A 13,245-nucleotide genomic window follows, 5' to 3' on the forward strand; every position below is an offset into this window, starting at 1 on the left:
TTTTTTTTTTCAGTGGTGTATTATGCAGAAGCTTCCCTGGAGAGAAGGCGAAGTATTCACGCGGCAAGTGCAGGATTTTGTGCACGATCTGATCTCTCGGTTCCCTATAAATAAATAATAATGTCCTATAATAATGTCATATAAATGTTGTAATGTCCTATACGTGGTCGACGGGATTCATGTCGGGCAATGTGGGTGGCCAAACCATTCCCGCGAATTGTCCAGGATGTTCTTCAAATAAATAGCTAACAATTGTGGCCCGATGACATGGCGCATTGTCATCCATAAAATTTCCGTTATTGTTTGGGAACATGACGTCCATGAATGGCTGCAAACGGTCTTCAAGTAGCCGAACACCCTGAGGATCCAGACCATTCCATGTAGACACTTTTATGGGGCCATCACCAACTTGCACAGTGCCTCGTTCACAACTTGTTTCCACGGCTTCGAGGGGTCTGCGCCACAATCTAACATTACCATCAGCTCTTACCAATTGAAATCTGGAGTCATCTGACCAATTCACGGTTTTCCAGTCGGTTATGGTCCCACCGATACGGTCACGAGCCCAAGAGAGCCGCTGCAGGCTAAGTCGTGCTGTTAGCATAGGCACTCACGTCTGTCGCCTGCTGCCACAGTCCATCAACACCAAATTTCACCGCGCTCTCCTGACGGATACGTTCGTCGTACGTCCCCAATTGATATTTGTGGTTGTTTCACACAGTGTTGCCTGTCTGTTAGCACTGACAACTCTACGCAAACGCCGCTGCTCTCGGTCGTTAAGTGAAGGTCGTCGGGCACTGCGTTGTCCTCAGTGAGAGGTAATGCCGTGAAACGTGGTATTCTCGGCACAGTCTTGACACTGTGGATCTCGGAAAATTGAATTCCTTAACGATTTCCGAAACTGAATGTTTCATGCGTCTAGCTCCAACTACCATTCCACGTTCAAAATGGTTCATATGGCTCTGAGCACTATGGGACTCAACATCTGAGGTCATCAGTCCCCCAGAACTTAGAACTACTTAAACCTAACTAAACTATGGACATCACACACATCCATGCCCGAGGCAGGATTCGAACCTGCGACCGTAGCAGTCGCGCGGTTCCAGACTGCAGCGCCTGGAACATTCCGCCTTCAACAGTCTGTTAATTCCTATCGTGCATCCATAATCACGTCGGAAACTTTTTCACGTGAATCACCTTATAAATGACAGCTCTAGTAATGCACTGCCCTTTTTTACCTTGTGTACGCTATACTGCCGCCACCTGTATATTTGTATATGTGCATATCATTATCCCATGACTTTTGTCATCTCAGTCTACAAACTCTTTATGTATTCCTTCCATGTATCAGGCTCTCCCTCTTTGATTTCCACGGGCTTGCCATCTGAGCACTTAATATTTATGCAGGTCCTTGTCTTTTCTCCGAATGTCTCTTGAATTTTCATATACGTTGCATCTATCTTTCCCACCGCCATCCATGCTTTTACAGCCTTGCTGTTCTCGTCCAAACATTCTGCTTTGTCAGTTTACAGTTCCTATCACTCTCCTTTTCACACGTCCGTATTCCCTTCTGCCTGGTTCCTTTCCCCCATTTTTATATTTCTTTTCCTCAACTAGATTGAATATGTCGTGTGGTATCGATTTCACAGTCATTTCCTGGAAATAGATCTACCAGGAAATCCTAAGGAGTTCTGATCACACGTAAAGAATGCAATTTTTCACTCCGTCTCTCGTGGATCCGTAGCGAATCGAAACTGAAGACAGTAAAAAGAAAGCAGAAATGTTAAGTTCCCCTTTTAAAAATTGATACTACGGTACCAATGTCTGAATTCCACACAGACTCAGAAATGAGCGATATCAGTATTCGCAATCCCAGTACTGGGAAACAGCTTTTTGGGGGCAGGGTTCACAAACTGCACCTTTCGGCGCCTGATCTGAAGATGACCTGCGGAGCAGATCGAAACCGGTGGTGGTCAAGGAAAGAAACTGAGAATCTCCTGCACCCACCGTCATTACTTATTTATTGTATGTATTCCAACCTCTGCCTTACTCTACAATATCGATTTTTTTTTCAGTAAAACATTGATGGTCGAAAGTCATCGTCTTAAAAACCTCAGTCTTTTTTGTGGATACTGACGGCCCGCTTAAGTATTGTTCCACTGCTAGGTAATACTTAAATAAAAATTCTGTTCACTTTGTGCCAAGTACTGAACGAGGAACTTTCTACAATGTCAAGTCACGAAATATTTGAGTTATACTAATAACGAAAGCACAATATCAGAAATTAAAATACTGAAACTAAAAAAGATACAGGTTTTATAACATTCAATCTCTGTGGGGAAACAGCTTTCAGAAATCAAGGTTTATTCATTCACAACAGAATAAAAGAACTGTAAAAAATTTCGCGGGTAGATAATCGTCGCAGCGGCTTTAGAAAATCGTTCGCTCGGAACCTACGTCGCTGCGATGGGTCAATGTAAGACGGCGTATGTGTACAGTATCAGAAACTTACTTTTCATATTATTGCAAATTTCAGTTGGGGTATGTGTGACCGGAGCAACTGTTGATCCCAGATACATTTGAACTTCAATGTCCATTGTTTTGAAAGATCTCTGTTTCAATGTCATGGTCTTGCGTCCTAGATATTTATGATACTTCCAAATAACAATTCTTCTTTTTCCAATGACGCCTCATCGGACGATTACATCTATGAGCAGCATTTACTTTTAGTTAAAGGATCTGTAAAATTTAATAACTTGATCTTCGGGTCGAGGATAGATGCCAACGCCATATCTGAGTTATATTCCACTCCCTAGAACCGTTTTCTTTTGCAGTTTATTCCTCAATTTCACAACGTTGCGATCTCTTCATGTAGGCAACTTATCAGCGAAATCTCTTTGCTGACAGTCATGAAATTTCGTAACATTCTAATAGTTCGATCACATCCTAACATCGTTTAACTTAGCTGCAGTAATCACAAAAGGATTTCATGTCGGAAGAGTAATGTTTCATTTACAACAGAAGCTAACTTGAATTTCTCCAACGAACAGGAGTTCCACCGTGTTCTTACATCGACAGTCAGTTTCTTTACGCTGACTGTGATTACAGTCGAACAAGATTCGTTCTACTCTGTTTATAAGAGATACTATTGCTATAAAAGGTGAAAGGATATCAATGATACGATTCGCTGATGACATTGCGATCCTGAGTGAAAGTGAAGAAGAATTAAATGATCTGCTGAACGGAATGAACAGTCTAATGAGTACACAGTATGGTTTGAGAGTAAATCGGAGAAAGACGAAGGTAATGAGAAGTAGTAGAAATGAGAACAGCGAGAAACTTAACATCAGGATTGATGGTCACGAAGTCAATGAAGTTAAGGAATTCTGCTACCTAGGCAGTAAAATAACCAATGACGGACGGAGCAAGGAGGACATCAAAAGCAGACTCGCTATGGCAAAAAAAGGCATTTCTGGCCAAGAGAAGTCTACTAATATCAAATATCGGCCTTAATTTGAGGAAGAAATTTCTGAGGATGTACGTCTGGAGTACAGCATTGTATGGTAGTGAAACATGGACTGTGGGAAAACCGGAAGAGAAGAGAATCGAAGCATTTGAGATGTGGTGCTATAGACGAATGTTGAAAATTAAGTGGACTGATAAGGTAAGGAATGAGGAGGTTCTACGCAGAATCGGAGAGGAAAGGAATATGTGGAAAACACTGGTAAGGAGAAGGGACAGGATGATAGGACATCTGCTAAGACATGAGGGAATGACTTCCATGGTACTAGAGGGAGCTGTAGAGGGCAAAAACTGTAGAGGAAGACAGAGATTGGAATACGTCAAGCAAATACACTCCTGGAAATTGAAATAAGAACACCGTGAATTCATTGTCCCAGGAAGGGGAAACTTTATTGACACATTCCTGGGGTCAGATGCATCACATGATCACACTGACAGAACCACAGGCACATAGACACAGGCAACAGAGCATGCACAATGTCGGCACTAGTACAGTGTATATCCACCTTTCGCAGCAATGCAGGCTGCTATTCTCCCATGGAGACGCTCGTAGAGATGCTGGATGTAGTCCTGTGGAGCGGCTTGCCATGCCATTTCCACCTGGCGCCTCAGTTGGACCAGCGTTCGTGCTGGACGTGCAGACCGCGTGAGACGACGCTTCATCCAGTCCCAAACATGCTCAATGGGGGACAGATCCGGAGATCTTGCTGGCCAGGGTAGTTGACTTACACCTTCTAGAGCACGTTGGGTAGCACGGGATACATGCGGACGTGCATTGTCCTGTTGGAACAGCAAGTTCCCTTGCCGGTCTAGGAATGGTAGAACGATGGCTTCGATGACGGTTTGGATGTATCGTGCACTATTCAGTGTCCCCTCGACGATCACCAGTGGTGTACGGCCAGTGTAGGAGATCGCTCCCCACACCATGATGCCGGGTGTTGGCCCTGTGTGCCTCGGTCGTATGCAGTCCTGATTGTGGCGCTCACCTGCACGGCGCCAAACACGCATACGACCATCATTGGCACCAAGGCAGAAGCGACTCTCATCGCTGAAGACGACACGTCTCCATTCGTCCCTCCATTCACGCCTGTCGCGACACCACTGGAGGCGGGCTGCACGATGTCGGGGCGCGAGCGGAAGACGGCCTAACGGTGTGCGGGACCGTAGCCCAGCTTCATGGAGACGGTTTCGAATGGTCCTCGCCGATACCCCAGGAGCAACAGTGTCCCTAATTTGCTGGGAAGTGGCGGTGCGGTCCCCTACGGCACTGCGTAGGATCCTACGGTCTTGGCGTGCATCCGTGCGTCGCTGCGGTCCGGTCCCAGGTCGACGGGCACGTGCACCTTCCGCCGACCACTGGCGACAACATCGATGTACTGTGGAGACCTCACGCCCCACGTCTTGAGCAATACGGCGGTACGTCCACCCGGCCTCCCGCATGCCCACTATACGCCCTCGCTCAAAGTCCGTCAACTGCACATACGGTTCACGTCCACGCTGTCGCGGCATGCTACCAGTGTTAAAGACTGCGATGGAGCTCCGTATGCCACGGCAAACTGGCTGACACTGACGGCGGCGGTGCACAAATGCTGCGCAGCTAGCGCCATTCGACGGCCAACACCGCGGTTCCTGGTGTGTCCGCTGTGCCGTGCGTGTGATCATTGCTTGTACAGCCCTCTCGCAGTGTCCGGAGCAAGTATGGTGGGTCTGACACACCGGTGTCAATGTGTTCTTTTTTCCATTTCCAGGAGTGTAATTGAGGTTGTAGGTTGCAAGTGCTACTCTGAGATGAAGAGGTTAGCACAGGAGAGGAATTCGTGGCGGGCCGCATCAAACCAGTCAGTAGACTGATGACCAAAAAAAAAAATTGCCATCTATTGAGTTAGTTAGACATACAAATAGTTTATGGTTCGCTAATTTTATTAGGAATCTCTAACATTTCCAATAGAAGCTGGTATTTCATTAAAACATTTTTAAGAAACATCGCTAGAATTGATGTCGATATTTTTCCTATGTATTTTTGCAAAACATTGGTTTTACAAAGTTCAGTGCATCGTTTGTATCCCGGATTTTGTTCCTTTTTCTTGTTGTGTTTTCCGCACATTCCTCTCCTCACTGATTCTGCAGAGAACCTCCTCATTTCTTACGAGTTAACCTAATTTTCTACATCCTTCTGTAACACGTCAGAAACACTTCGACTCTCTTCTTTTCCGGTGTCCCCACAATCAGTGACTTATATCCAAAAGATGCTGTGCTCCAAACGTATGTTCTCAGAAATTTTCTCGTCAAATTAAAACCGATGTTTGAAAGTAGTAGACTTATTTTGGGCGGGAACTGTCCTCTTTGCCTGTGCTAGTCTGCTTTTTATGTCTTCCTTGCTTCGCCCGTCATTCGTCATGCATTATTTTGCTTCTGAGGTTGCAGAATTCCTTCATATCGTCTATTTCGTGGTCCCAAGTTTTTTTAGTTTATCGCCAAACTTATTATAGCCGCTCCCCATTTAGACTACTTACAGCGTAATAAAAGAAAGGTTCAAGACTAGTATTAAAATTCAAGGCGAAAGAATATCAGTGTTAAGACTCGCTGATGACAATGCTATCCTCCGTGAAAGTGAAGATTACAGGATCTTTTGAATGAAATGAACACTGTAATGAACAGAGAATATGGACTGAGAGTAAATCGAAGAAAGCCAAAAGTAATGACAAATGGCAGAAATGAGAACAGCAACAAACTTAACACCATACCTGATTATCAGAAAGTAGACGAAGTTAAGGAATTCTGCTACAATGGCAGCAAAATAACCCATGACGGAGAGAGCAAGGAGGACGTCAGAAAGAGACTAGCACTGGCAAAAAGGACATTTGGCGAAAAGGGCATTCCTGGCCAAGAAATTCGAGGAAGAAATTTCTGAGAGTTACGTCTGGGGCACAGCATTATTTGAAAAACCGAGAAGAAGAGGATAGAAGCATCTGAGATGTGGTGCTACAGGAGAATGTTGGAAATTAGGTGGACTGATTGAGACGCCTCTACAAGGAAGAAAAAGAAAGCCCTGCTTAAATAGGGATTGAACGTCATTGTATATTTGAATTACAATTTATTAAGATTACAAAATTCCGTATAAATCAGCAAACTTAATAGCACGGCCCCCAAAAACAAAGGCTTTAGTAACCAATTTCTAAATTAAGAGCACTGCAAGGCAAAGATGTAGGTATGACGAATTGACCAAACATTCTTTACATCAATGAGCATTTGAGAGTAAAATTACATAATTTTAATGATGCAGGCTTTAAATGAAATCAAACAACTCTTAAAATATTTCAGCTGTGAGTGAAATAATGTACACAAATTCACGGTAACACCCGCCTGAATCTTAACTGGGCACATCCAGTGACATTTAAATCAATTTAAAGAATGTTTCAAGAAACGACATATAAAACAAATGTAGTAAGAAATTTGAAGATGAAACCTTTACGTATACAACACATGTAACAAGAAATTTGAAGTGAAACTTCTGCGTGTACAACTGTAACAAGAAATTTCAATTTGAAATTGTTACAAAATATTCGTACTAGCCTTTTGGCATTGCAAGCGGTTGGCACCGGGAGGCAGACCTCGTGACACTCCACAAGAATGGGGCCCAGTACCCCAAATTAACTGGTTCTAAAACATACACAAGACTATTATTAGAAACACAATAAAATTAACACGGTAAATAGAGCTTGGCAACAAATAGCTGAATCTCGCACACTGTTGATTAGATTTAGGGGTTGGGTACACCCCTTCCTTTAATAATACTCTGTTTTACAATAGAAGAAAGTACAAGTAAAAGAAGCTCCTGGTACCCAGCGATATAACAGAGTGCTACAATAAATGAATATAATTTTTCTTCATTTACAAGAAGTGGAAAATTTTCTGGTAGTAAGCGCCGCACTACCGGTCTTAAATAGGCAATGTCATTGATATTAAGAGAGCCCAAGCTGGGGCAACTCCATAAGGCTGGCCGCAAGAATACAGGTGGCGTGTTAAAAGTCATGTCAAACTTTATGCTGTTCATAACGGCACAAATTGATAGAGTCAGATTTTATGCCATTACCCGTTTGTTCAGCAAAGGGCGTATGCAAATAAACAGCAAGCATGTAATTAGAAGGAAGTTTTACCACTGGTGGCTGAACCTTGTAAAACAAATCAAATGATTTAAATGTTGTTGTTATTGTGGTCTTCAGTCTAGAGACTGGTTTGATGCAGCTCTCCATGCTACTCTATCCTGTACAAGCCTCATCTCCCAGTACCTACTGCAACCTACATCCTTCTGATCTGTTTAGTGTATTCATCTCTTGCTCTCCCTCTACGAGTTTTACCCTCCACTCTGCCCTCCAATAATAAATGCCTCAGAATATGTCCCGCCAACCGATCCCTTCTTCTAGTCAAGTTGTGCCACAAATTTCTCTCCTCTCCAATTCTGTTCAATACCTCCTCATTAGTTATGTGATCTACCCATCTAATCTTCAGCATTCTTCTGTGGCACCACATCTTCTATTCTCTTCTTGTCTAAACTATTTATCGTCCACGTTTCACTTCCATACATAGCTACACTCCATACAAATACTTTCAGAAATGATTTCCTGACACTTAAATCAATATGCGATGTTAACAAATTTCTCTTCTTCAGAAACGCTTTCCTTGCCATTGCCAGTCTACATTTTATACCCTCCCTACTTCGAACATCATCAATTATTTTGCTCCTCAAATAGCAAAACTCATTTCCTAATCTAATTCCGGCAGCATCACCCGATTTAATTCGATTACATTCCATTATCCTCGTTTTGCTATGATTTAAATAGCAAGATGACAATTAGCGGGTATTGGCTTCTCTCAGGGGTCCGCCCAGTTAACGAACATTGCCTAAGTTTGTGTACCGTGCAAAACACTCGACTAGTGTAACGTGTCATAATTACAGTTACAACAGCACTGCTGCACTGCTAAATGTAAGCAACAACTTCAAACTCCTAATCAGGTATTAAAGGAAAGACGTAAACATGCATCTTGTGGTCCCGTGGCTGCACGTAGTAGAACTGTGGGTCAGACGGCGATTTTCAGCACCAGTCCTTAGGCCGCGATGGAAAAAGCACCTCTTCATGCGATACCAGCTACGGCGAAATGCGATCCACACGGCCGTCATCGAAAGCACTGTCGCCAACCGCGGACCACCCCATGAGCTTTCCAGCTAAGAACTACCTGCCTGCACGGTGGTCTGTCTGAGAGAGTGCCAGCTCACCAGAGACCCCTTAGAGCCGCCCGTGAACACCCTCTAGACAAAAATAAGTGCACACGAAAGCCTGACGCGATAGGTCGATTCGCGATACGGCGATGAGGTAAGCGATGAGGAGGTTCTGTGGAGAATCGGCAAGAAAAGGAATATAAGGAAAACACTGGAAAGAAGAAGAGACAAGATGGTAGGACATCTGTTGAGACATCAGGGAATTACTTCCTTGGTACTAGAGGGAACTGTAAAATGTGTTGAGGAGGACGTAGATTTGGATACGTACATCAAATAACTGAGGACGTAGGTTGCAAGTGCTCCACTGAGAGGAATTCATGGTTGGACAGAAGACTAATGACAAAAAAAGAAGGAAAGAAAAAGCAGAGAATAAAGTACCGGGCTCCTGCAGCGTTTTCCGATGTCTCCGGTGCGTCAGCGTCGCCGCGCTATTGCACGCGCTGTTGGTGGCGCGCACAGCGCTGCGTGCTGCGGGTTGCGTCACTGCAGGGGCCCGACAGAGCTGTGTGGTCAGCGGCGGAAGCGCGTGTTAGCGCGGACGCAGGCAGCGGGCGGACTCGGACTGCGTGCCTGGTGCGTGATGTGCGTGGGCCCAGGAAGACGCTCGTTACGCCTCGTTACCGCAGGTGACCGGCCCAGCGCTGGCGGCGCCGCTTCCTGGCCCCGCCGCGTCGGAACGCGCTCAGCCAGATCCTCTTCCGCCCACTGCACCATTCACCATGTGTGGGAGTTAAAGCTGCTGCACCACCATTAGCCTCGTGGTACAGCGTACCTTTGGGCGTCCAGAGCACCTTAAATCCTGGATGACTGTGACCTGAACGGTGAGTAATGGATCCTGTTTGATTCCTCACAGAAGGGGTAATGATCTTTAATTTTTAAAGAGGCAGTGTTTACAGTATCCCTTTCTGTCATTACCGTAGTAATATTTAAATTTTCTTTACTTCACGTCTCTGGCCACAAATGTTTTGTCATCAGACTACCGGTGTCGGTCAATAATGACGATCTTCAGATCTGTTTTACGAAAAAGTGTCCTAATATGTATTGCATTATCTTAGCCACTTTTGGGCGCACTCTCAATTTTCTCGTGCGTAAAAATCATTTGGGCCTGGAGGGCATAATTCCAGGGCCCAGTTCTTACAATGGATCTATGTTTCCTTAGCATTACCGTTAGTACAGCTTCAGTGAGATCGAAACTTACGTCTTCCAGGAACTGTTGTCAAATTATTGAAAAAAACAATCAATATTTATTCGGATAGAGCTAGAATCTCGTGCTAGGCTAGTCGCCTCTAGTTTTCGTAACCATAGAGTTCATAATATCTTGTTAAAAAAAGAAAAGAAATAAAAAAAGAAAAACAAGGGAACAGCGAAACAGTAGTCTCCTGCTTTATTCTACCAAAATTTAAGAAATTTAATAGAATGAGATTTTCACTCTGCAGCGGAGGTAGGTAGGAGACGAGGTACTGGCAGAAGTAAAGCTGTGAGTACCGGGCGTGAGTCGTGCTTCGGTAGCTCAGTTGGTAGAGCACTTGCCCGCGAAAGGCAAAGGTCCCGAGTTCGAGTCTCGGTCGGTCACACAGTTTTAATCTGCTAGGAAGTTTCAATTTAATAGAACTTACCATGCAAAGATCTTAAGCCAAAGGTTTGATTTCTTTTGACATTATAATGGGGTAAAGAGGAACATATCGTTTTAATTTCTTCTCGCTATCATCAGAAAAAAAATGTGTTTTGAAAAATACCAACATTGTTCGAAGGTCGAAATATTTTTTCATCGTCAGTCTCATCTTCGGAAGTTTTCTTACAATACCTTGCTACAGTTCGATAACTTATTTGATAATCACCCCTTTTCTTCTCTTCCTTACTGCTGCAGGCATGTCTGCATCAACTTCTTCACGGTTTGTCTTTTTCTTATTTCTCAGTATCTGTACTTGAACCAAGTGAGAAAAGTACTAGAAAACCTGCCGGGATGGTTGTCACAACCAACTTCGAACAGACAATTCAGATAAAAACTCAAGTTGTAAAAACAGACCTTGAACCTAACGTCTCGTTGCACAACAATTATAAAGTAATAGTAAATGGACGGGACAAAGACTTCATTCAATACACATTGAATAATGAGAGTAAATTAATTCAGTAACTGAATACTTACAGCTGTACGATCATGTTCGACAGCGTTCCTGGGCGCATTACGTGTCCTAATATGGTGAGAGGTGGGAACACGTAATGCACCGGGGAGCATTGTCGAACATGATCGTTTTGGTGGTCCATGTGTTATGGTGTGAGGAAGCATAATGTTGCATGGGTGAACTAACTTGCAAATCTTTGAACACGGTACACTCATTGGCCAATATTAGTGTGACATTGTACTCCTTGCCCAAGTGAGTCTTTTCAGGGTTCATTCTGCCCAGATTTTGTTTTTACAGGTGAAGGAGCTCTTGGAACGAGAGAATATTCGGCAAACGGACAGTCGTTCTCTTTCCCCCGTCTTAAATCGTGCGGGATGCGTTGGGGAAGCGTACTGCAGCAGGACCACAAGCAGAGATGAGCACCCAGCTGGTTTCAACCACACGAACATACGAGGGCTGTTCAGAAAGTAAGGTCCGATCGCTAGCGAAATAACAACCACTGTGATAATCAAAATTTTTTTATTCTCAATGGTTAGCCACACCTTCCAGCCACCTCACTAAATAGTCACCGCTCCGACTTGGACATTAGTCGTAGAGTTGTACAAACTTTCCAGTACCCTCGTCACAGAAAGCAGCGGCTTGTGCTTTCCGTCAGTCTGCCTTTCGTTATTTGTGCCAAATTGTTGTCTGTGTAGCCAGCGGAGGGAGCCAATTAAGGGCGGCATTGTGGGTGATCAAACACTTCCCATCGAGAACGCTGCAGGAGCGTCTTCATTGCCCCTACAGAATGTGGCTGAAAATTATCTTGAAGAAAGGGACGCATGACATTTATGTTATGTAGGCTGCGTAGTTTCAGGCGAAATCTCTCACCGGATCCACTGTTGTTTTAGGCATTTCTACGTGATCACTTTGCTCTCTGAACTGAAAAGAGCGACGTGCAGTGATCGACAGACACACTAAAGACACTGCCCAACACATCTGTGGGAAGTTCCATCGGATTTTCGCAGTCGTTTCCATTTCCCGCCTAATCGGACCTTAGTTTCCGAATAGCCTGGTATTACCAGCCTTGTGGCCAGCATGAGAGTACATTGGAGAGCATACATTGCTGTCCATAGTGCTCACATACCATACTATGTCCCGCATTTTGTAATATCCAGGGACCACCATAATCGCCTGACTTCGTTGTAATTATTGTCCATGAGTAAAAGTGTGATTTATATTCTTCTCATTGCGTATTTCTTTCAGTTACCTTCTGTATGATACTGTAGCAGTTTGAAATGTGCAGTATATAGGGATCGTTGTTGTGAGCGTGACGTGATGGAGCTCGTCAATGAAAGTGCAGTCTGCCTGCCACACTTATGTGATCATTACACAAACGATATCCAAATTGGTGTAAGTCTTATATTGCCTAAAGCCAGCAAATTGCTTATCACGCTAATCTCTGTGATCCCAAGACTGTATTGAATGCAAATGAGAGCAGTTCTCATTATTCACAAGACATACAAATTAAATACATTTCCTACTGCACATATATAGTTCCGTGTAGGAGCACCTGCTTTACAATGGAACGCTGTTGCAGTATGAACACAATTCAGTCATAAAGAATGAGGGAATGAGTGTCGCCTGCCCTGGACTGTTACAGGATAATAAAAAAGGGAAAACATCAGTTTTTTCAAACACCAGATTTATTTCTCTAAATTGCTTCACAAGTAAAGTGAATATTTTCTCGAATCAATGAACAGTTTCTTATTTAATGCTCAGATAAGAGAGGCATTCTCTCTGCAAAAATCTAACAAATCAAATTTCAGAATAGAATGCACGCTGATGTGCCCAAAACTACAATAAATGATAGTTTGAGCGAAGCTCACTTTACACAGATCGTTCTGCTAACAAGTGGTGGATACATGCGTAGGGAAATTCCTGTGGAACTGTGAATCACTTTCCAAAATCTGTGCAGTTCGCAAACGCAAGTTAGAAATAAGTAAAGACATTGAAAAGTAGCACAAGTAGCGGAATTGCTCTTGCAAATTCTGAGCGTCTCAGAGCAAATGTAGCGCTAGCGCTAAATAGGCGATCGATTCACTGTAAACTGCATCAGGCAGTAACCAACCGTCTCTCTCTCTCTCTCTCTCTCTCTCTCTCTCTCTCTCTGTGTGTGTCTCTCTCTAGGCGTTTCAGTCCGGAGCCGCGCGACTGCTACGGTCGCGTGTTCGAATCCTGCCTCGGGCATGGATGTGTGTGATGTTCTTAGGTTAGTTAGATTTACGTAGTTCTAACTGCTAAGGGACTGATGACCTCAGATGTTAAGTCCCATAGTGCTCA

This window comes from Schistocerca nitens, chromosome 2 (genome assembly GCF_023898315.1).
Source record: "Schistocerca nitens isolate TAMUIC-IGC-003100 chromosome 2, iqSchNite1.1, whole genome shotgun sequence".
Taxonomy (NCBI): Eukaryota; Metazoa; Arthropoda; class Insecta; order Orthoptera; family Acrididae; genus Schistocerca; species Schistocerca nitens.